Source organism: Hypomesus transpacificus, unplaced genomic scaffold (genome assembly GCF_021917145.1).
Source record: "Hypomesus transpacificus isolate Combined female unplaced genomic scaffold, fHypTra1 scaffold_111, whole genome shotgun sequence".
NCBI classification, from domain to species: domain Eukaryota; kingdom Metazoa; phylum Chordata; class Actinopteri; order Osmeriformes; family Osmeridae; genus Hypomesus; species Hypomesus transpacificus.
The window spans coordinates 125,095-149,355 of record NW_025813699.1 but is presented as its reverse complement, the minus strand read 5'-3'; the positions used below and the strand labels follow the sequence as shown (position 1 = coordinate 149,355).

At 45.9% G+C, this 24,261-nt stretch overlaps 1 pseudogene; it reads right to left on the bottom strand.

Annotated features, from left to right (window-relative positions):
- Window positions 1–21,979: 21,979 nt before the first annotated feature.
- On the bottom strand, window positions 21,980–24,005 carry LOC124487955 (annotated as a pseudogene).
- Between the last annotated feature and the right edge of the window lie 256 nt (window positions 24,006–24,261).

Sequence of the window (24,261 nt, the reverse complement as noted above, 5' to 3'; positions counted from 1 at the left end):
CTAAACTTCTGGTTCAGCGAGATTTAGACGCATATGATAATATTCAACCAGTAGTTATTAAGGCTACACAAATGAAGGCACCTGTAACTTGTCTCAGCTCTACTGAGGGTATTAAAACCATGCATCGTGTGGATTTTACTCAGGGTTGTCCAGATAAGAGGATCTTCATGGGAACACTTTTTCCATGGTCAGCTACTGATCTTATGATCTGGCTTTGCGATAACAATATTTACACTTATCTTCCACTTTATTGGAGAGGTGGATGTGCTCCTTATAGGATACCACCTAGTACTGTATTTGGGAAAGTGACAATTCCCACCGCATGGCCAGAAATGTCACCTAATGATCTATCTGGAACCTTTAAAGAGAATGATGAGGTAAAATATACAGATGAGGATATGCCAGTCAATAAGGATCATCCTTTTGCATGTAATCTATGGTACAGCGCTCTCAAGGGTAGGGTTCGAAGATTGACTCCCAATTCTTGCTATGCATGTTCCCTCAATCAACAGAAGAATTGTTTCCCTATTGGACAGTTCCACTTCAAGGTCCTGAAGGATTACCATCCATGTGCCTTCTCGCTTATCAGTATGTATTGCAAAAGCATCCCTTGTTAGGAGAGCAACCTAGTTCAAAGATTCCTGTACGACCAATTATTTTGCTGAATAACATCTACTTAGCCAAAGCTAGTAACCTGGTAGTCAAAGCCAAAGGATTGTTGAACATGATGTCACAGTATATAATCTATTCAAATATTTCCATAAGTCAGGGAAATGAGCCGGATTTACTGAATTCTCATGCTACTATATTCTCTGTACCTAAGGATTTGCCATCATTGGTAGGATGCACAATATTCTACAAGAAACATATGGTTTCTTTACCTAATGATTTGTCTGTAGTTCCTACTAAAGTTACAGCTAATATCAATTCGACCTCAAGCTATGAAGTTTGCATTAGAGGAGTAGAGAGGGATTCTGTTGGTGCAAGGGACGTAGGTTTCTTGCGAATCACTCAGTGTCAAAGCATCTTTTAATATCCGGGTTTGGGATATTACGTTACTACAATGGGAACTCCGCCCACCCCAGGCTTTAATTGGTGCTGTGGTGAGAATGTATGGACAAGTTTACCACTATTATTCAGAGGACTGTGTGGAGTGTGTACGTTGAACGATTTATTATATGTGGTTGAACCTATTGAATTCATGACACATCATCGAACTGGTTTCAGAGCTAAGCGTTCCAATACTGAAACTATGGGTTACGTACATTTGCAAAACACTGATGCAACTGATTTGGCTAATAGATATAGTGCTCTACCTCGTAATTTCAGGATATTTACACGTACGCAGCTAGTGTTCAAAACCATCTTTTGGAATACTGAACTTCAATATTCTAATCATTACATGATAGCATTGACTCGTCATGATGTGGCTAGAGTGGCTAATGCTACACTTATTGGATTCCAGGCGTTGGGAGCTGAAGTTGCTGCAATTAGAGAATATACTATAAATAATAGAATTGCTTTGGACGCAATCACCGCCACTCAGGGAGGCGTTTGTGCTATTGTAGGTGACGATTCATGCTGCACATATCTTCCATCAGAATCCGAAGGTCTTGGTAATTTGTCGAAAGCTATTGACAACATTAGAGACTGTTGGGGATTTCCTGTTGGGGTTTTTGTGACCTTGTGACCTCAAGAGAGGAGTCAGCTAGGACGGGGGCAGATGAGGATAGGAAGAGTGTTTATCCCTATGTAAGGAGTCAGATGAGGAGAGGAAGATTGTTTGTCCCCACACTCAGTGGGGAAAGAGGGAGCTGGGAGAGTCACTCTCCCCCTCCCATTAGAATGTTCTTTCCAGAGAGGAAGTCAGGTCAGGATGACCTGATGGGGAAATGTTGCTCGTTGGAACCACGAGTTGTGTAAAAATAGCCACGTGAGGGATGATATCTGTTTATCTTGAACTAACTGTGTGGGTGTCTGGTGATGGAAAACAGATGTGTGTGTGATGTAGTAAGACTGTATAAAAGTTCTTGTCTATTGAATACATGGGGGACTTCCCTGGCTAGGGAGGCTCGGCGTATGAGAGACTTCCCTGGCTAGGGAGGCTCGGCGTATGAGAGACTTCTCTGGCTAGAGAAGCTCTGCGTATGGTTCCAACCTACCTGGCAAATAAAGACGAAGCTTTTGCAATCAATCTCCTGACTCCAAGCCTGTTAATTCTTGCTCCACTAAGAACCACTTTCGAGGCTCCAACAATTGGTGACCACCGACGTGATTCGCTACATCTACATTTGATAAGGTAGGCAATGAAAAAACCTGTAAAACCTAATGAATGCCTAGATACGAATCTTGAACTAAGAGAAAGTGAAAAGGCTTTGGAGAAGGGGAGTGGTTGCAAATGTTTTAATTGCTAGGATGTATGTTTCCCTGAATGTAAGAAAAGAGTGAATGTATAAATGTTTCTTGCTAAAAGCTTTTCTACTGTCGTACTATTAAGCTCAGGCAAGGGGGTCTCCGGCGGCCTCTATTTATAACCTGATTAGCTTAGGTACAAACTTGCTATGGACCTCAGTTAAAACAAAATCTGGGTAACAAGAGGACATAACTTTTTAGGGCTTTTTGAATCAAGCACCAGTAAAATTCAAAAAGTCTGGAGAAATCTTAAATTAACCAACAAATGGTTAAAGCGTGTGTAATCATAGTAAGATGGTTGCGCTTCAAAACAAGGCTGTTGAAAAAGATCAAGTTAGCCAAAGGTGTTAACAATTCGGGGATGGCACCTGCGTGACTAACATTTTCAACAGACCTCAAACAAATTATTATTGTAAAATATCCGTCCTGGCTAAAAAAGTTGCACTATTAACAACAAGTGACAGCAAAGTATAGGTGCACCTATTACTTCAGTCGAAAGTGAGTCAGGACTAGGCCAGTCAAAAAAGATTCATCTTAAGACGTGCTGAAAAAACTTGGGTTAGACGGATATCCGTAGATAATGTGTATAATGTATGAAAATATGTATGTTTTTATGACATTCCGTGAGATGGCAGTCTTGAGGAGTTCTGAAAGTTCCCAAAACAGCTGTGGTCAATACGGCTGTTGAGGGAGCGAGAGGAACCAAAAAAGACAAAAATCTCTGTTAAAATGCTAAAAAACATATGGAAGATGGAGTCAGGTAAAAACGAAGTGATAAATCTATTGACTATTTTTGATATTGACATGTAGAACCCTCAAAAATCAGTGAGACGAGTCTGAAAAAATGAGAGATTACGGCTGTTGCGCAATCGTTTCAGACTCGCTTCAAGAAGGCGAGTTGTAAGGGAGGGGGTGAGCAGGTTTGTTAAAAACAAGGGCGTTGCCCTGAGCAATGTGTGAATATCGTAAATAAGCAATAGAAGGAGAAATAAAGAACTGTTGAGATGAATAAAGATGAAAGGAAGCCAGTAAATTGACTTAAGTTATTTGGAGATAACTAAAGTACTGGACCTGGTAGAATTGTGGACTATGAATGTGCGTGTGCGGCTGAGAATATGTGGGCTCACTGATTTTCAGTCTGGTTAAGAAAAAACGGCCTAATTACCCGTATAAGATTAACAGACAAGCCTAAACTAAGAACATGGCTGATCACGCACAAGAAATGGTAAAGAACGATACATTTAAGGTAATGAAAAATACAACAGAAAAGATCAAATGTGGTGAAAGTGTCTTACATGCTGTTCTCTGAACATTACAGACGCTGATCCGGGCATTTTGGACCCCGGTTGTATGAAAAAAAACTCCTCAGGGAGGAGTAGAAAAAAATAAAAACTGGTGCCATGTATGAAAAATAAAAGCAAGAGAAAAAATGAGTGCGTCTCCATTACTGTCGGCTGAATGTTTGCCTCGTTCATCAAACAACTCATTTACATTTACATTAACATTTACATAATGAAAAGATACATACAGGAGTGAATGTATGCAAATGGAATATGTATAAAAACTGGCCAGTAACACTCATATTCTTAAGTTTAGATCTGCCTGTTCCATCCCAAACGCATCATGAGTGTGCCAAAAAGACCGGTAGAGGGAGGAGCCAGAGCTGTCCTGTCGCCTGACCAGACCGCGCCAGCTGCTCCTCTGCGCGTGACCGCCCAGGAGGTGCTCAGCCTCAAATTCCCTCTTCTCCGAGAACGCCTCGTCGAGATGAACAGGAAATGGGCCAAGCGCACTGCCAAGATGACAACAGTCTGGCCAGAGCACGGGACTTTCAATCTAAGCCTCTGCGACGACATGAGGGTCCTGATCGCCAACCACAGCCATTCTGGTTCGGTCCAAAAAAGACTCAAAAAACGCAATGAGGAAGCTGAGTTTCTGAAGCTGTATGAAGAACAAGGACAGAACTATTGTGATACGGCTAAGGCTTGCTTGCTCGCAGCCAAAACCGATCATGAGACTCTAAAGAGGGCCTCCCCTCCCCCATACGCTAAAGAGAAGAGCGGCTCTGCCCCACCCAGAAAGACTGTGTATACGGGTGAAGCAGAGAACCCAAGATATTCATCATCCATCATGGCCCAGAACCCTGTTGGACCCCTCCCAAGCCCTGTAATGAGTCAGGGAAGGCTAGTCCATATCAAGGAGCCTCCTTTATACCATCAAGCACCCATCCTGGTCAGGGGAACTCAGATGTATTATGTGCCCTGGACAACAATGGACATGACTGGTTTAATTGCTCGGCTCCCCAATCCATATGAGGGAGCGAGTAGGTGGATTAAGGCGTTCGAGCAAGAGACACTAGGCCACAACATAGCCATCGGAGACATCAAAATGATCCTGGGGCGCACCCTGGGGGCTGGAGGCTTGAGTGACGTCATGCATTCTCAGCATCTGGCCGATATCCTAGAAACTCATGCGGGAGACGGAGACCTTTTCAATGCAATCCGCACAGAAGTCTGGGAAAGCCTGAGAACCCTCTTTCCGGATCGGGTGAGGCTGGACATGCTCACTGGGGAGACAATTGAGTCATCTGAGCCACCAATGGCCTTTATTCACAAAACTTTGGGGAAATGGAGAGCTGAACTAGGGAAAAATCCAGAAGACGAGGTCCTGCAACAAGCAATGTTTCGACAAGGGGTCGTCCGAGGCCTGACAGAGACTGTTCAGGGGAGGTTGGCAGATGTAGTGGGTCTCTATTCCATGCCTTTTGCCCAGTTTTGCGAACACATCACCCATGCCGTGTTAAAAGAAAGGAACAATGAAAACAAAAGGCTGCAGAGTGACCGAGAGGATGCGCGGAAGCTGAACAAACTCCAACTCAGGTCCGGCCTACAAGCAGTACTCGTCGCTCCCCCTGCTGCCTACAGTCAAAACAGACAGTGGGGGAGCGAGCCAGAAGAGCTGGCGCTGGGCCTAGTTTCCCAGTAGCCGTGGCCCTTTGAGAGATGACGTAAGAAGCAGGAGTCACCTCTCTACAGGCCAAACTGAAAGGGACTGAGGAGAGACTGGGGAGAAAGCATTCACGGATATCAAACTGAGTCTACAACAGGCACCAGCTCTGGCCCTCCCGAACTACGAGAAACCCATCTTCCTGTATGTATCCAATCATAATTTACACACACCACATAATTGCGAATCTTGTTGAACGGGGTAAATTTCGGTTGACAGAGGCACGGGGTTAGGAGATTTAAAGAAGAGGTAAAAATATTATGAAATATGTGAAGGAATATGAAGAATTTGGGTTGTCACTGACTAACATATTTTTTCTATCCCTTAGGAATCGCATAGATATGATCTATGCGATGGGGGGAAGGGGGATAGGAAAAATTTGGACTATGGTCTCAGAGACAGAGGCAATTTTAAATTGATAATTTAGTTGATAAACAAGTAAAGCACACCCTAAGTAGTAACATTTATAATTTTGATAGTCTAACTTTAGATTATGGTGAAGTTTTTGTTAAAGATGTTTTGTAGGAAGTTAGGGGAGGAGAAGGAGGAGAGAACGAGCCTCGGAGAAACCAATCAGTATCCAGCCTGGTGGTCGAGTCTCCAGTAAAGGCGACCGGGGGAAAAGTCAACACCCCCATGTAGAGACACTGCCTGAACACAGGGTCACGAGCAACGATGACCACAAAACAGTTTGAAGGGTCAACCATGTGGTCCATCTGGAAGCACCGTTATAAATCCCACATCAAACTTGGTCACACCTATAACAACTATTGACTCTGATTTCCCTGATACAGTACAGGACAGTGCTGTCCTAAAGGCAAAGCACACGAATGACGTTGGTTAACTCTCAGCCTCCGACTGGGCCTGAGACTGAGGATTGAGAGCTTCCTGCTCGTGCCTCAGAAGTCAAGGTTGTGCTTAAGACCAAGGACCAAATCCAGGGCTCGAAGTTACCAAGCCACCCTGGACAACGGCAAACAGTCACTCAACCACTGCTCCCTGCTGAGGGATCAGAAAATGAAACTCAGCCGCCGAATAACAACAATCCCTTCCTGGTTGCGTTCCAACTGGGAAGAAGGGGGGTGAGTGAAACGGGGACACATGAGGTGGATGCAACAGCAGTATTGTCATTTGAAATGTGAAACTAAAGTAGTTGTTGATAAATGCCTAGGTGGTTTAGGTTGATAGAACCAGGGTTTATTGATGACATTAACGATGTTTGTTGGCTCTGAGTTAACACCTCCCAGAGTCCACTGCCCATGCATGGAGAACAACTGGCGAGTAGCAGAGGAAAATAGGGTTTGGTGATGTATGCCTACATCCACATTGTTTCTGATGGAGTTTCACAAAAGCTATGACTAGACTAAACATCCTAAGCTTGAAGCTGTTATGACTGTATATCCATCTCTCTGTCCCGGTTTCTATAAAACTCACCTCCATTATGATGACAGAGTCAATAAGACTCTCCCCTGAACACAGAAGTATCCTGCTCCTGGACTGTATCTAATTCCAGGAGAAGGTAAAACCAGATCCAGAGCCAGGGGTCGAGCCAGGGAAGGTTCACCAAAAAGGGCCAGCACCAGAGACCATCGACCTCCAACAGCCCCACTCGTGCAGCCGCTAAAAGACGTGCAGCTGAGCGAGCAGGGGACGATCCTGGCAGACCCCATAGACCCCACACCCACACAGCAGAATCCTCTTCCCGAGCAAACTGCTCGGTGAGGGAGAGGTAAGTGGGCTGACGCGAGATGTTTTAGGAGAAGGGGGGAGCAAAGCAGAGTTCATTGCAATATGAATAGCACATGCCGTCACCCAGGTGATCCACTCCAAACTAAACCAAACCACAGAAAACCTCGAGGAGGCTCCCCGCAAGAGGCGGGCTTTCAAGTCTGATGTAACGATCGATGCCATAGGTCAGCCAAGGGGGGTGCCCAATGATTTTAAAGCAAGGAATGAGGTGGCGTCGGGGTTTGAGTCCATCTTACCCTGGATAACGGTAAATAAGAACACTGAATGGATTAATTACCTGTACTATAACCAGCAGCGCTTCATTAACTATACAGACGAGGCTCTCACCGCCCTGGGCCAGCAGCTGTCAGCAACATCAGCAATGACCTAGCAGAATCGACAGGTATTGGACTGGCTGCTGGCGGAGCGTGGGGGGGTTTGCACTCTGATTGGTCAGGTATGTTGCACATTCATACCGAACAACACTGCCCCTACAGGAAGATTTGCACAAGCTATGACTGACTTAAAGGCACTGAGGCAGGAGGTGAAGGATAATGCTGGACACAAAACTGAATGGTTTGAGATGATGAGAGAGAGCTTGGGGGATTGGGGATTTAGCTGGGTAAGAATAGGGATAGCAGTGCTGCTGACCTTATTGGCCATTGCATTGATTCTCTGCTGTTGCATACCCATCTTCCGGTCTCGTGTCAAAACCCACTATGCCTGCCCCATTGTAGTTAAGGTGCAGGAGTCGGACGACTCAAATGTTTTTTCTCTGTTTAAGAACAGGCCTTCTGCCCCGGACTTGTACCCTGCCCCGGCGGGGAGCAAGGGAGGGCAGGAAGAGGAGGGTCAAAGTGGCTGAGTGATGTTCCTAACCAGGCCACACCGGGCGATGCCAAATCAATCGAGCCGCTTCGAGGCCGTGGAACATCGCCCAATGAGTATACCAAGCACATAATTTTGTTTGTTTTATGAGTTTAATTTTTGTTTTATTATGTATAATTGAGTGATGTATATGTGACTCAGTGATTTGTGCATTAATCAGTGTAGGTTTGTGGAGGACTGCCCTCCCAAACCCATTTCTGTTAAACCATCCATGGTTTCTCCCCCTTTTAAAGAACGTGGCCTAACAAGCCAGGGGGAGTTTTACTCCAGGATCTGATGACACAGAGGAACAAAGGCAATTCTGAACAGATATTTGAGAACTGCATATGTTGTTGTAAACTTTGTGTGGACTTGATGTTTGATCATATACCATCGTGTTTTTGTGAAACTGTGTTTGAGGTTCAGGGGGTACTTATCTAGCCAAAGGAAGGTTACATACTCACACATATTGCAGGCTTACAACCATATGAGTAGACTGAGCCAAGGTTTCCTTCAGACTGGGGACCTTGTTTACACAACATGAATCTGGACAGCTTCAGTACAGACAAACACTAGCTTACTTTCCTACTATATACTCACCTACTAGTAAAAAATTTAAGGAAATTGGTTCTGAGAGGGTTTGTTTTTTTCAATGTTTAAATGTTTTACGGGCTACACAAAAAGATAGATATTGGGGGAAGTAGTGTGGACAGGGATGTCCACAAAGGGGGGTATGTTGGGGATTTCCTGTTGGGGTTTTTGTGACCTTGTGACCTCAAGAGAGGAGTCAGCTAGGACGGGGGCAGATGAGGATAGGAAGAGTGTTTATCCCCATGTAAGGAGTCAGATGAGGAGAGGAAGATTGTTTGTCCCCACACTCAGTGGGGAAAGAGGGAGCTGGGAGAGTCACTCTCCCCCTCCCGTTAGAATGTTCTTTCCAGAGAGGAAGTCAGGTCAGGATGACCTGATGGGGAAATGTTGCTCGTTGGAACCACGAGTTGTGTAAAAATAGCCACGTGAGGGATGATATCTGTTTATCTTGAACTAACTGTGTGGGTGTCTGGTGATGGAAAACAGATGTGTGTGTGATGTAGTAAGACTGTATAAAAGTTCTTGTCTATTGAATACATGGGGGACTTCCCTGGCTAGGGAGGCTCGGCGTATGAGAGACTTCCCTGGCTAGGGAGGCTCGGCGTATGAGAGACTTCTCTGGCTAGAGAAGCTCTGCGTATGGTTCCAACCTACCTGGCAAATAAAGACGAAGCTTTTGCAATCAATCTCCTGACTCCAAGCCTGTTAATTCTTGCTCCACTAAGAACCACTTTCGAGGCTCCAACAAGACATACAGGAGAATATTGTTAGGACCAATCGGGATGCCAAAATGTTAGGAGGATATCATAATAATCAGATCTTGGACGTCGTAGCTAACATGTTCAAGGGCAATTCTCTAGTGACATGGATTGTAGGCATCTTGGCACCAGTGTTTCTGGTAATCATGATTGTTGTAGTGATCATGGGTTGCTGCTTTCCAATATTTCGAGCACTTATGGTGAGATCTCTGCACTCCATCACTAACATGCCGGTCATAACCACAGGAAATATAGCGGTTAACATCAAATCTATTAGAGGACGTTCTGATACTTCTTCTGAAGACTCATCCTCATCAATTGACTCCATCGACAATGTTGATTAGGAAAGATAGAGTTGCATGCCATGAAATGTCTAATTATGGGTAAACTGAGTTGAACAAATGGAGAAGGAGAGGCCATACCTAAAGAGGAATTCGAGTTCGGCTGAATCTCGGATGAAGACATCCTCTTTCTTGAAACTTGTTTGTGTGTGATGTTAATTTAGATTCATAAGTTCAGAGCCTTCCTCCCATTAGGAATGTAAAAAGGAATCATATTAAAAATTGAATTGAGTGTTATGTATATTTAGCATAAGAGTGTTGTAACCTTAGAATTGTCACACGGAGATGACGCTTGGAATTTTACCCGTATGATAAGAGGGGTTTTGACCAAGTGAGTGTCTGTGTGGAGTGTAGTGTAGATTAGCCGCATGCTCTTTACTCATTCTTTGCCAAGTGTGGAGTGGGGTTTTGGTTGTGCGAGTATAGGTTACAGGTGACTGATAACTCATGCATCATTGGTAATTGTGATGGGAATTCAAGTTGATTCCAGATTGATTAAAGGGGTGCAGGCTTATCAGACATTTGTTCAGTGATTTAGTGTGTTGAAAATGGTAAAACCATTTCCAAAGACAGAAGTGGGGGGACTGATACGCGGGTTTTCTATACATGTGTGAGGTTGTCTCTTGCTGTGGTCGAGAGGTCAAGCAGCAGGTCTCGGACAACAAACATATAGATAGGAGAATGTGCACTTTAACCTTTGGAAGGAGCAACATGCAGAAAATAGTACAAACGATGAGTGATGACTGCACCACCTGTGTGTTGTTCTTCCTATGCCTTAAGTTGTGGAATGTCTACCGTTTAAGGATATGTTTTGGTGGTTACTATATCAAATCAAATCAAATCAAATTTATTTGTATAGCCCTTTTTACACGCAAGCATTTCACAGAGGGCTTCACATGCGCCCATAGAACTGCCCCTAACCAACCTAAACCCTCAAGGAAGACAAGGAAAAACTCCCAGAAAAACTCCCACCGGGAGAAAAAATGGAAGAAACCTTGGGAGGAGCAATTCAGAGAGGGATCCCCTCCTCCAGAGACGGTTGGTAAGAGAGAGGAGCAGAACACAAGCTAAACATAGTCATACAGTGTCAATGGGTTTTGAAACACCAAAATCCATTGTTCGGCTTTATAGACGTTGGATGGGACCGGGAAACTCGCTGTTGGCCGTCATGGAGACTGGATTCCGGGTGACGACCTGGTTCAGCGTTGGCAGACCGACGACCAAGCAGGTCCTGACAGCTCAAACCCCCCACACCACAGGGAATGTGTGGGGGGGGGACAGAGAGGAGAGCAGGGATTAGAGAATGCCAGGAGCAGCTAACAGTTACAGTCATAATAGAATGAGATCCCCACCGGTCAAGTGTGGACTAGTGCAGCAATTTAACAGAGCAAAAAGGGTATTTGATGCAGCCCCACACACCAAAACAACGACAGCCCCCCTCAGTTGGAACATGAAATCTGTTCCAGGGGAAAGAACTCTAAAGTAGGTTATACTTATACGAATAAGGATGAAAACAACCAGTCCCCCGTTGTCTCCAACTAGTAATAAAAACTATAACAGTAACAATATACAGCAACGGAACTATAATAATAATAATACTAACAATATACAGTAACAGGTTTACTTTATTTGTAACATCTAGCTGGGCAATGTGAACATAAGCTATAATTAAAATTTAAAAGTTACATGTGATACACACATAGGCAAGCACACACCCCAGGTTTACATAGAAAGTACACACATACTTCCCTTTAACAATCATAGAATTGACTAAACAAGAACGTTTTTAATCTAGTTTTAAATGTCGAGACAGTATCAGCTTCCTTAATTGAGATGGGTAATTTGTTCCAAAGAAGAGGTGCTCTATATGAGAACGCCCTACCTCCAGCAGTTTTTTTCTTAACTTTGGGTATTACCAGATAGCCGGCATTTTGAGATCTTAGAGTCCTTGCGGGGCAATAGGGTGCAAGGAGACCGGAGAGATACAGTGGTGCCAATCCATGCAGAGATTTGTAAGTTAGTAGTAGAACTTTGAAATCAGCTCTGGCTTGGATAGGGAGCCAGTGTAAAGAGATAAGAGTCAATGTTATATGATCAAACTTTCTAGTTTTAGTCAATAGTCTAGCAGCAGCAATTTGCACCCGCTGTAAGTTTTTTAGGTAGGTAATTGGGAGGCCAGAGAACAACACATTGCACTATATTTGTATGGTCCAGCTCATACATATAATGTTCATCTGAGAGACATGTTTGTCAGTCATGCCAACCACTTTGCCTGTCGTGGTGACCTGATCCGAGCAGCTCGATTAATAAACGAAGTCAACTCTTTTCCATTGTGGTGCGTTCCTTGGCCCATCCTCCGACAGAATATCATCTTAACAGTCTCTGTCAGGCGAAATGAGCGCCCATCTCCCATTCCTGCAACTCGGTCGAACGAAATTAGCGCCCATCCCCCCACCGTCTCTGTCGGAGGAAATGAGTGCCCTTCCCCCACCCCTGCAACTCGTTCGGACGAAATAAGCGCCCATCCCTCCACCGTCTCTGTCGGACAAAATGAGCGCCCATCCCCCCACCATCTCTGTCGGAGGAAATGAGCCTCCATCAGAATCAGAAGGGATTTTATTCGCCATGAATGTTTGCACAAACAAGGAATTTACTTTGGCAGGGAGGTGCATACATTAAACATATAGGAATATTGGAACTTAAATATGTGGACTAACTATACAAAAGGAGCAAAGTCTAGCTAATACCAAGGGGGGTCTAGCTAATACTTAGGGGAATAAAAAATAAAATATAAGTAGCCCTAATTAACAATCTAACCTAAAAATACAGATAGTGCAAACGATACAATAGTGCAAATTGCAATGTGCAGGGTGTCATTGTGCAGATTGTGATTAAAAGTCAGTGAGAGTCCTTGGCCTTGTTAAAGAGGCCAACAGCGGATGGGAAGAAACTGTTCTTGTGGCGTGAGGTTTTGGTCTTGATGGACCGCAGCCTTCTGCCGGAGGGGAGTAGCTGGAACAGGGAGTGTCCAGGGTGGGAGGGGTCGACCACAATCTTCCTCGCTCGCCTCAGGAACCTCGAGGTGTGCAGATCCTCGAGGGAAGGCAGATTGCAGCCGGTCACCTTCTCAGCAGTGCGGATGATACGCTGCAGTCTGCTCTTGTCCTTGGCAGTGGCAGCAGCGTACCAGATGGTGATAGAAGAAGTGAGGATGGACTCAATGATGGCTGTGTAGAAGTGCACCATCATTGTCTTTGGCAGGTTGAATTTCTTCAGCTGCCGTAGGAAGCACATCCTCTGTTGTGCTTTTTTGGTGAGGGAGCAGATGTTCAGTTCCCACTTCAGGTCCTGGGAGAGGATGGTGCCCAGGAAGCGGAAGGACTCCACAGTGTTGACTGGGGAGTCACTCAGGGTGATGGGGGTGAGTGGGGCTGTGTTCTTCCTGAAGTCCACAACCATCTCCACTGTCTTAAGAGCATTGAGCTCTAAGTTGTTCTGGCTACACCAGGTCACCAGGTTGTCAGCTTCCCACCTGTAGTCAGACTTGTCCCCGTCAGAGATGAACCCAATGAGGGTGGTATCGTCCGCAAACTTCAAGAGTTACATGTAACATGGGATTCGATTGGGGACACTTTTGTAATTCAAGTCAGACCACGGCGCACCGGGCAGAGTGGCTTTTTAGACGCCAAAATAAGATACCCATTTCGGTAGCTCTGTTTGAAGTTTTGTCTCGCTCGCTGCATAGTGGAAATGCACGTGCGCCCGTCGGCCTGGCTTTGCGCGTCATGCCCTGGTTCATACCTTTCTAAAAAGTCTACATTCATTTGTATACATCCTCCAGTTTGGAAAGTACAAAGGGAAGTCCTTCATGTGGCTGCTGGAAAATGATGTAGGCTACACCTTGTACCTCATCAACAAGGTAGAGCAGGAGCCGACAGCCGGGCAGTTCAATCCAGCGGGCCACAGTAAGGACAGCCTTCTGTCCTTCCTTGAGTACACCAAAGGCTTCAAGGATATTGAGGACCTCCGGATGTACCTTAAAAAAAGACCTGCTGCACCCGTTGTTGCCTATGAGGATGACAACCTTGTCGGCTTTGGTGCCAGGGCTAAAAGCACCTGGGGGGAGATTTGGAAAAGCAGAGCCGATGGGTATGCAGCTTTTACGACGGCCAAAAAGTGCGTGTAGCGCAGTAAAATGCACAATCTGCAGCAGTACCTGATAAAGCAAAGCCATCCAACAGCATGCACACTTCCACCTTCAAGCTTCAAGCTCAGTCATCTCAACGCCTGCCCCTGATCTTCCAGGTCTGTTCATAACACAAATCTAGTCATGAAACAAATGGACACTTCCTTAATTTTGGTAGTTTTTATGTATTTATTTTCCCATAAAAATTGTAATGTGCTCTTTGTTTTATGTGACAGACCGAAGATATGGATCTAGAGAGGGCAATGCTGAGTCTGTCTTCCAAGTTAGACGCTCAGCTGAGTGAGTATGCTAAAGGAACATCCGTTCGTACTTATATTGGTCACTTACAGATAAATGATGATTGATTATTTAATGGTATTGCTATTTTTCTCTATTTGTTCAGTCTCACCAGCAGCAGTAGTGGCAGCTGTAACACCTGCTTCATCCACAACTAAAGGTTTACCATCAGTTTGGGAGAATAATTTTGTGATACACAGAATTAATCTGCCATTATTGAGTTTTATTATGCTTGTTTATTATTTTGGTCGCGTTCTGGCCTGTTCTGATGCTTGTGTTCTTTTGTTCTACTGTTCTAAGGATGGATGTAACATGTCAGCGATGGACATCTGTAAGACACACAAAGGACATCTGTAAGACAGTTATGGATGAGCTGAGACGCAGCTGTAAATCTCCCCACAACATGACCAACCAGGTGATGGACATCATGGACCTCAAGTATGGGAGAGCTCACCTGGCCTACCTGCTCAGTGTGCAGAACATCAGGGATGCTGAGTTTGGCCTGTATGGACAGAAGACCATCACTGGGCTTCTGAGGTAGGAGGATTCACCTGCTCCTTTTGGGGGATGTGAAGACACAGATGGCTGGTACGGAGTGTCTGTGTCTTCACACTACCTGGTAGACTGTCTCCTCCAAGAGTAACAACATCAGGAACAAGCTCTCACCCAGCTTTTGCAAGGTACCACACCCGCAAACTGGCAAGGAAGGTGACTATCATCCGACACCATGTGTTCTTATGCGGTGATGAACGAAAATTGGATGATCCTGTCCTGCTGCAGTCAGAGTGTGAGAAGTCACTGGAGCCCATGTACGAAGGGCTGGCCTGTCGCTACAGTGCTGCTGGAGTAGAGAAGGCCAACTACCAGTGGGTGGACAGGTATGAATAACTTTACTTTATAATGTTTTTAGTGTGTTTAGTACACACATCAAAGGGATGTATCAACATTTTGATAAGGCATCTGTTCTTATTTATTTTCAGTTTAGGTTTTATTTAAAGTTCATGATGAATTCTATAAGGTCTCAAATCTAAATATGACTCTGACCATGCACACATATTTTGTCTTGTTGTAAACAGGGATTGCTTGAGGTAAATAAAAGCAACGTGGAAAAACAAATGTTAAAACTTCCTTCTATCCACATGCACGCACACACACACACACACACACACAGGCACACGCGCAGGCACATCATTGGGCCGCGGATTACTTTCTAGTAAGAATGGTGTTCCCTGGGACAAAACCAGTTGAAAACCCCTGATTTAAATGTTACACACTTGTACTAAGTCAATGTTTAATTAAGATTTATGGTGTTTCCTCTAGGATTTTTTTGTAGTATGGCCAAAGTCCCTATCACGGTATGAGTAATTTTATATCACGGCTACGTTATATCACAGTACATTTACATTTATTCATTTAGCAGACGCTTTTATCCAAAGCGACTTCCAAGAGAGAGCTTTACAAAGTGCATAGGTCTCTGATAATAACAACAAGATAGCCCCAAAGCATTGCAGGTAGCCAAAAACAGAAGTACACATTGTGAACAACCAAAAATAAGTGCTAAAGGGAAGAAACCATAAGAGCATGTAGTTAAGCAAATTACAATACACAACATGAATCTCTAAGTGCAAGTGTACCTGTAGGAAAGCAATAAAAATAGGATTAAATATAATACAACAGTTTAAATCAGCTACCACTAACCAATAAGAGCAACAGTCTAAGCAAGAGTCATTGTGATCCTTGAGGAAACTAGCGTTGGGTTCAACAAACCATTCCTAAGTACCGTTGTACTCCCGGAACAAGTGCGTCTTGAGCCTTCTCTTGAAGGTGGAGAGACAGTCTGTGTCTCTGATGGAGGTGGGGAGGTGATTCCACCACTGGGGGGCCAGGCAGGAGAAGAGCTTGTGTTGGGACCGGGCGGTCTTGAGCGGTGGGACCACCAGGCAGTTGTCTGAAGAGGACCGTAGGTGGCGAGTGGGGGTGTAAGGCTGCAGGAGAGACTTGATGTAGTCGGGTGCAGTCCCGTTCACTGCTCGGAAGGTCAGTACCAGGGTCTTGAATCTGATGCGGGCCGTTATGGGTAGCCAGTGGAGGGAGATGAGGAGCGGGGTAACGTGGGAGCGTCTGGGTAGATTGTAGACCAGGCGGGCCGCTGCGTTCTGAATCCTCTGAAGAGGGCGGGTTGCGCATGCTGGGAGACCGGCGAGCAGCGAGTTGCAGTAGTCCAACTTGGAGAGGACCATTGCTTGGACAAGCAGCTGGGTGGAGTGCTCAGACAGGTATCTCCTGATCTTCCGGATGTTGTAGAGGGTGAATCTACACAACCGGGAGACCGCAGCAATGTGGGCCGTGAGGGAGAGCTCGTCATCCATGGTAACCCCAAGGTTCCTGGCAGAGGATGAGGGGGTCACCGTCGCAGATCCCAGGGTGATTGAGAGGTCGTGGGAGATGGAGAGTTTGGCCGGGATGATGAGAAGTTCCGTTTTGGGAAGGTTCAGCTGGAGGTGGTGCTCGGTCATCCAGGCGGAGATGTCTGCGAGGCAGGCCTCAATCCTAGCTGAGATCCCCGGATCGGTCGGGGGGAACGACAGGTACAGCTGCGTGTCGTCAGCGTAGCAGTGGTAGGAGAAGCCATGGGAGGTGATGATTGGTCCAAGTGAGGTGGTGTACAGAGAGAAGAGGAGGGGTCCAAGGACGGAGCCCTGTGGGACACCAGTGGAGAGCTGTCGAGGGTCTGACACTTTGCCTCCCCAGGAGACCTGGTATGATCTTCCCGACAGGTAGGATGAGATCCACTGGAGTGCAGTGCCAGTGATCCCCATCTCAGAGAGTCTGGAGAGCAGGATCTGGTGGTTAACCGTATCAAACGCCGCAGAAAGGTCCAGCAGAATGATGACGGATGACCTCGAAGCTGCTCTGGCAGACTGGAGGGCAGTGGTGACTGAAAGGAGGGCAGTCTCTGTGGAATGGCCGGTCTTGAAGCCCGATTGGTTGGGGTCAAGCAGGTTGTTCTGAGAAAGAAAGTTAGACAGTTGGTTAGATACAGCATGTTCAATTGTTTTAGAGAAGAAGGGTAACAGTGCTACCGGTCTGTAGTTCTGGAGGACGGCAGGGTTAAGGGAGGGTTTTTTGAGTAGAGGGGTAACTCTGGCCTGTTTGAAGGCAGAGGGGTAGGTGCCAGAGGTAAGAGAGGAGTTTAGAACATGGAGCAGAAAAGTTATGATAGAGGGGGAGATGGTTTGAAAGAGAGGGGAAGGGACAGGCTCAAGGGGACAGGAGGTGGGGCGATGAGAGAGAATGAGGTCAGAGAGCTCTGCCTCGGACAGAGGAGAGAAAGAGTTTAGACATTTAGTTGGGTCAGTCATGGAGGGTGAGAGGGTAGGAAAGGTGGGTTTAGGGAACCGACTGCTAATGTCGGCGACTTTTTTCTCAAAGAAGGAGGAGAAGTCGTCTGCTGTCAGGGTGGAGGGAGGGGGTGGGGGAGGTGGGTTAAGAAGGGTGGAGAAGGTAGAGAAAAGTTTGTGGGGGTTTGAAGCAGAGTTAATTTTGTTAAGAAAGTAGAGGGTTTTAGCACCAGTTATGTGAGAAGAGAAGGATTTAAGGAGGACTTATCAAGGTCCAGACCGTCTTTGGACTTGCGCCATCTCCTCTCAGTTGCTCGAAGGGTGGACCGTTCTTCACAAATAACATCCATAAGCCACGGGCAGGAGGGAGAAGATCGTGCAGGCTTTGTTGACAAGGGACAGAGAGAGTCAAGTGATGCAGTTAAAGTGGTTAACAAGGTGTCGGTGGCAGTGTTAGTGGGGTGGGACGAGAATTCGTCAATGGGAGGGAGGGAGGATGTTGAAAGAGAGGAGAAATGGGAGGGGGATGGGGATAGGGAGCGGAGGTTGCGCCGGAAAGTTACCAGGGGAGAGGAGGTAGGAGGGTATACTATTACAGTGTAGTAATTGTTCTGTAAATTCAATTAAGAAATGGTACAAAATCACCATACTGTACTTCATCATCACACTCGATTATTTATTACAAACAAAAACAACTGCCTCACATGAGACAACACTAGAGTTAAAAACGAAAGACTCAAAAAAGTTAAATCAACATGGTTATATACTGGCTATAAGGCAACAACAGTACGAGCGTTCCGATTGGCTGATGCGCTGTCATGCCATCCGCGTGGTGACCTACTCACAGCTCAATACAGATCCGTATTGCCCTCCGACGAAAATTTCAAAATGAACGAAAGCGATCAGTCTGAGTTTTACTATCCATATCTAACTTCAGTTTTGGCGTATCAACCTCGTTAAAGCTTGGTCGATACATTAAAGCCTCAGTTTAATATTTCCCAGCATGACCTCACTCTCAGTAAGTAATTAGCCTTCAATTGTCATCCTAGATCAAGAATGCTAGCAACGCCACCAGTGTAATTTTACAACAATAATTTAACAGCACGAGACATGAAACTTGAACAACAAATCTAATTGGTTACCTGCGGAATGGGTAATCAAATACATAATTAATTAGCATCGGCAGAATGTGGTCCGCTTATACAAAATACATATATACATAAAAATGTAAAAGGTATACCGTGGTTGAAACGGTATAGCCAAATCTCTCCCGGTAGACACATTTCTACCGTCGCACGGTATATACCGTCATACCGCCCAGCCCTGCTAATAGCTAACGTAATATTGCACATATTTTGGTCCTATTTCCCCTAAAGCAATAAGGTTAGGCTACTTAAAGAGACCTTCCACTCATAAAGTATGTTCTAAATGGCATAAATTCTGCCAATTAATAATTGACATAACAACATATTGTAAATGGTCAGTAGCCTATCGATTAAGGTACTCGAAAGCATGTACACCGTCTGCTTCATTTGATCTTGATAGGCTAAGCATTCTGTAGCAAATAATAAAAATAAACCCATTTATTAATTAAAACTACTTCTACATAATAATGCACTTAAAATACAAACGTGAGCAAAGGCAGCAATCACTATTGAATCAACAGACATGTGCAGTTTAGCTAGCCCGGGGAAGAATACAAACAACAAAAATCACTAGTTAACTTAATTTAAATATAATTATAGACTAATACAATAACAGGTGTGACGTCACGAGAGGCTGGGTCCTGGAGGGGTGCTACATTCCCCGGAGGTTGGCTGCAGCCCTGAGCAGCTATAGCTCCCTCTGCTGGGGGAGTCGAGAGCTCCATCCCTCCCTCAAAGCGGGGCATTCCCGCACACCTGGGACTGATTAGACCCTAATGACCGAAAGGGTTCGGTTAAAGAGGGAGAGCCACAGTCGGTGTGGGGTGAGGAGAAGGATTCCTGCAGAAGGAAGAAGCGGTATACGTTTTTCTGTCATCGTATGCAAGAGTTGAACGTTTTTTGTTAATTCTGAGGATCAGTAATAAACCCCTTGTTTTCGTTCAACCCCGGTGTCCTCGCACTATTTTGAGCCGTCCCGCTGAGGGCTGTGTAGCCTCTCGTGGCATCACATATGGTGGAGAATGCGGGCACGGCTCAAGCGGTATTAGTGCATGTCGGAGGAGGACCCTGACAATTTGATTCTTAAATTTTCCCAACTGGCCCTAGGCCCCCCCAACCCGATGGAGGCCATTTTGAGAGCCCTTGTTGCTGCCCAGCAAGCCCAGATGCAAGTTAGTTCGGCTCTCGTTGAGGAGCAAAAGAAAGCCAACCTTCTGAAGGAAGAGGACTTACAGCTGCAGAGACAGATGGCCGCCCGGAACGTCCAACCGATAAAGGCGAGTGACTTTATCCCCAAGATGGGGGCCACGGATGACGTTGAGGCGTACCTGCATGCTTTTGAAGCCACGGCCACTAGGGAAGCCTGGCTCAGGGAACAGTGGGTCGGACTGTTAGCCCCCTTCCTAACGGGGGAATCGCTGAGTGCGATTCGGGACCTGGGACCAGACCAGGCGACAGACTACGATGCGCTGAAGACGGAGATCCTCAGCCGAACCTCAGAGCTCACCAAGTTTGGTATGGCCCAGCGTTTCCACAGCTGGACCTTCCAACCAGACCAGCCTCCTCGTGCGCAGATGCAAGAACTTGCCCGGATCACGCGGAAATGGCTGGAACCGGAGAAGAATTCGGCGCCTGCTGTAGTGGAGGCTATTGTGGTGGATCATTACTTACGGGCCCTGCCTTACGAGGCAAAACGATTCATCAGTCAACAGGACTTGACCACAGCTGATCTAACCGTGGAAGCTGTAGAAAAGTACCAAGCCACAACGAAGATGCTTCGGGCCACCAGAAAGGAACCCCGGAGTGCGTCCCAGCCACAGACGGGAGGAGCCCGTCCAAAGGACCCCAAGGTTTCCAACCCAGCCTCTTCAGGAGCTATCCTGGCTCCCGGGGGAGCCAGAAACCAGCCAGGCCCAGGGTGGATTTGCCGAGAAACTGAAACCAGACAGTGCTACCGGTGTGGGGAGATGCGACACCTCTCCTGGCAGTGTGGGAAACCGGCGGATGAGCCTATGCCCACTGCAGAGTCCTCCAGCGCAACACCCGCCCATCGTTTTGCCTCACTCGTGGGACTCACCGATGGCACCCCAGATCGACCGCCCACCTGCCCGGTGACTGTGAATCACCATGATGTGGAGGCCTTGCTAGATTCAGGTAGCCGGGCCACCCTGGTGCGCAAGGACCTGGTGGGTCCATCGTGTTTGGCACCAGGGAAAGTCCTCCCAGTTTCCTGTGTCCATGGAGACACCAGAGATTACCCCCTCACGGAACTCACCATAACCACTACCCGGGGAACCATGCTCACTGAGGTGGGCGTGGTTGATTCCCGTTCCTGTCCTAATTGGACGGGACTTCCCGGCCTTTCATCCGCTGTGGAGGGAGACTCAGGAGAGGCTAGTCCGAGTACCCCAGAAGCGGAGAGGTAGGACTCGTACTGAGAATACTCCAGTGCAACCCTTAGAATCCCTCACTCCAGCCTGCGCTCTTGCAGGGATAGCAGGTGCCCAGGCTGACACAGAGACGGGTCCAGACATGGGAGAAGAGGACATGGCCCAGGAAAGCGCTCCGATCTCCAGTGAGGAAGATGTCCAAGGCACCAAAGAACTTCTCCCTCTCACAGGCCAGTATGGTACGGCCCAGTTACAAGATCCCACTCTTACTAATGCCTTACGAAATGTGCAGGTGTTAGAGGGAGTTGTCCTAGGGCAGGGGTGTCAAACTCATTTTCACCGCGGGCCACATCAGCATAATGGCTGTCCTCAAAGGGCCAGATGTAACTTATGACTGTAACTAAATGTAATCGAATGTAATGTAAAATAAATGTAACTACTCCTTAATGTTAAATAACTCATTATTTATTATAACTTATTCAAGTGACAATTACAGTTGCATAGAAAACATATGTTTGCTTGTTGCTCTAACATAAATCCTTTTAAATGTTGTCAGCTTATGAAAACCCACATAACTCCATTAATGAAGGATCAAACTGTCCAAGTGAATAAAGAAAAATAACATAAAACTGAATTGCAAAGAACATGTATGACACGTAGCATTTTACAAAAAAAGGCTGCACACAGCCTTGCATCCAACTGATGGTTTGATGACAACAATTTTTCTGCATACACACATTAGACCAGAAAACATTAAATAATTACAACAGCAGCTACACATAAATAATATGTAATCAACTAAAAATACCAAAATAAAGATTGACTCAGTTCACAACTATATTGGTCAAGTTTTTTGATGAGGAGATGCTGCCTGTCCTTGAACACTCCAAGTGGATTCTCTCTCTACTATCGATTGATTATGTTCTGAAAATGATAAACACAAAACAAAATGCAAGCACAATCATTAAATTGCACACAGTTTAACTGTTTTTCTTCTTGGTTGAATTACATTTTATTATATTTTAATTAAGTAAAAAAAAAAATGTGTACTTGTGTGTTTTCTGACCAGATGTCCGACACCGTTTTCCCATTGCCAGTGTGTCAATGTCTGGTTTTAGGTCCTGTGCTGAGGCAATCCGTAGAACAGCATGGAGGTTGTCATCCGTGAGGCGTGATCTGTGCTTGTTTTTGTTCAGATTCATTATGGAAAAAAACTGTTCGCACAGATAGGTGCTCCCAAACATGGACAGAACACGGGCAGCATGAAGTCGTAGCTGTGGCATCAAACCAGAGGGCAGCAGACGGTAAAAGTCCTGGATTGCAGCATCCTGGAACTTTGCTCTCAGGCCACTGTTGCTTTGAAGCTCAATTAGATCCATGTGAAGGTGTTGGGGTGCAGTGCAGACATTGGTGGTGAAAGGATTGGCAAAGATGTCAAAGCCAGACTGTTGTGCTCTGAAGTCAGAGAAGCGCCGATCAAACTCAGTCTTTAACCAGCTCAGTTTGGTAGCCAACTGAGCACATGAAAAAGTCTCGGGAAATGAAGCTGACATGCTCTGACAAACAGGAAAGTGGACAAGATTGTCCTGTTTCACTTGCCACATCCATAAGTCTATTTTACGCTGGAAAGCCGTGATCGTGTCGGACATCTGCGTGATGACTTGTTTGCGTCCCTGCAGCTTCTGATTCAGCTGGGCGAGATGGTCGGTTATGTCACACAACACAGCAAAGTCACACATCCACTTTGGATCTGATAGTTCAGACATGGGTTACCCTTTACTCTGCATTAAAAGAGCAATGTCTTCCCTGAGCTCAAAAAATCGCTTGAGGACTTTGCTCCTACTCAGCCACCGCACTTCTGTATGGTACAGCACATCCCCGTGTTCCGAGCCCATCTCCAGCAAAAACTGCTGGAACTGACGGTGATTCAGGCCACGCGCCCGGATGAAGTTAACTGTTTTCATGACTGTGGTCACAATGTCCTCCATCCCCAGCACCTTCCCACACAAAGCTTCTTGATGTATTATGCAATGATACGTGATCAGAGGCGTGTGACAGTTCATTTTTTGCATTTTCTCCTTCATTAGTCCAACCAAGCCCACTTTTCCTCCACACATTGCCGGTGCACCGTCTGTAGTTAATCCTACCAAGTTTTCCCACTGCAATGCATTTTTACTTACGGACTCCTCCACCGTATCAAAAATGTCCTGTCCCTTCGTGGTCCCATGCATTGCAGCCACATCCAACAGCTCCTCAGCGATAGAGAGATCCGACTTTACGCCTCTAATAAAAATTGATAACTGCGCTGTGTCCGTGTTATCTGTGCTTTCATCAACAGCTAATGAAAAAGCTGTGTAGCTGCGTGTCTCCTCGGCCAGCTGTGTTGTAAGATTTTCTGCTAGTTCCTTCACTCGGTCGGCGATGGTGTTTCTTAAAAAAACTGAAATTTTTAAAAGTCTGTAACTGGTCGGGACACACCTGCTCACAGACTTTCAGCATGCACTGCTTCAAAAACGCCCCCTCTGAAAAAGACTTGGAAGCAAGGGCAATTTCTTCAGCCACAATGAAGCTAGCTTTCACCACGGCCTCGTTTTTGGCTGTGGATTTAATGAACAAACTCTGCTGCGACCGCAGTTTGCCTTTTAATTCTTTGGCAATTTGTTGCTTTTCTTGAAGGCTAGCTTTAGCGTACTTAGCTCCATGTTTGGTGTCAAAATGTCGACGCAGATTGTACTCTTTGACAACCGACATCGCCTCATAACACAAAAGACGTACCGGTCTTTCTCCCTGAAGCACAAACAAGTATTCGCCTTCCCATCTATCTTGAAACAGTCGTCCGTCTGCTTCAACCTTTCTTTTTCTGGACATTTTGGGATCATTATTTATATCTAAATTCCACTCGTTGCCATGGACACTGCCGCGGCTAGCGTCGTAGAAAGGCATTGTGAGAAATTTAGTTTTTGGTCAAAGCACGCACTTAATTTATTGTTTGGTATTTATTTTTAGACACTCAAAACTTTTAAGCTCTCGCGGGCCACATAAAATGACATGGCGGGCCACATCTGGCCCGCGGGCCTTGAGTTTGACACGTGTCCTAGGGGATAGGACCAGCCCTACTTACACTAACCCCCAGCTTACTGCGAAATGGGGGTATCAGGTAGCAAGGAAGAATGATGAGGTGCATGAACAGCTCCTCGTA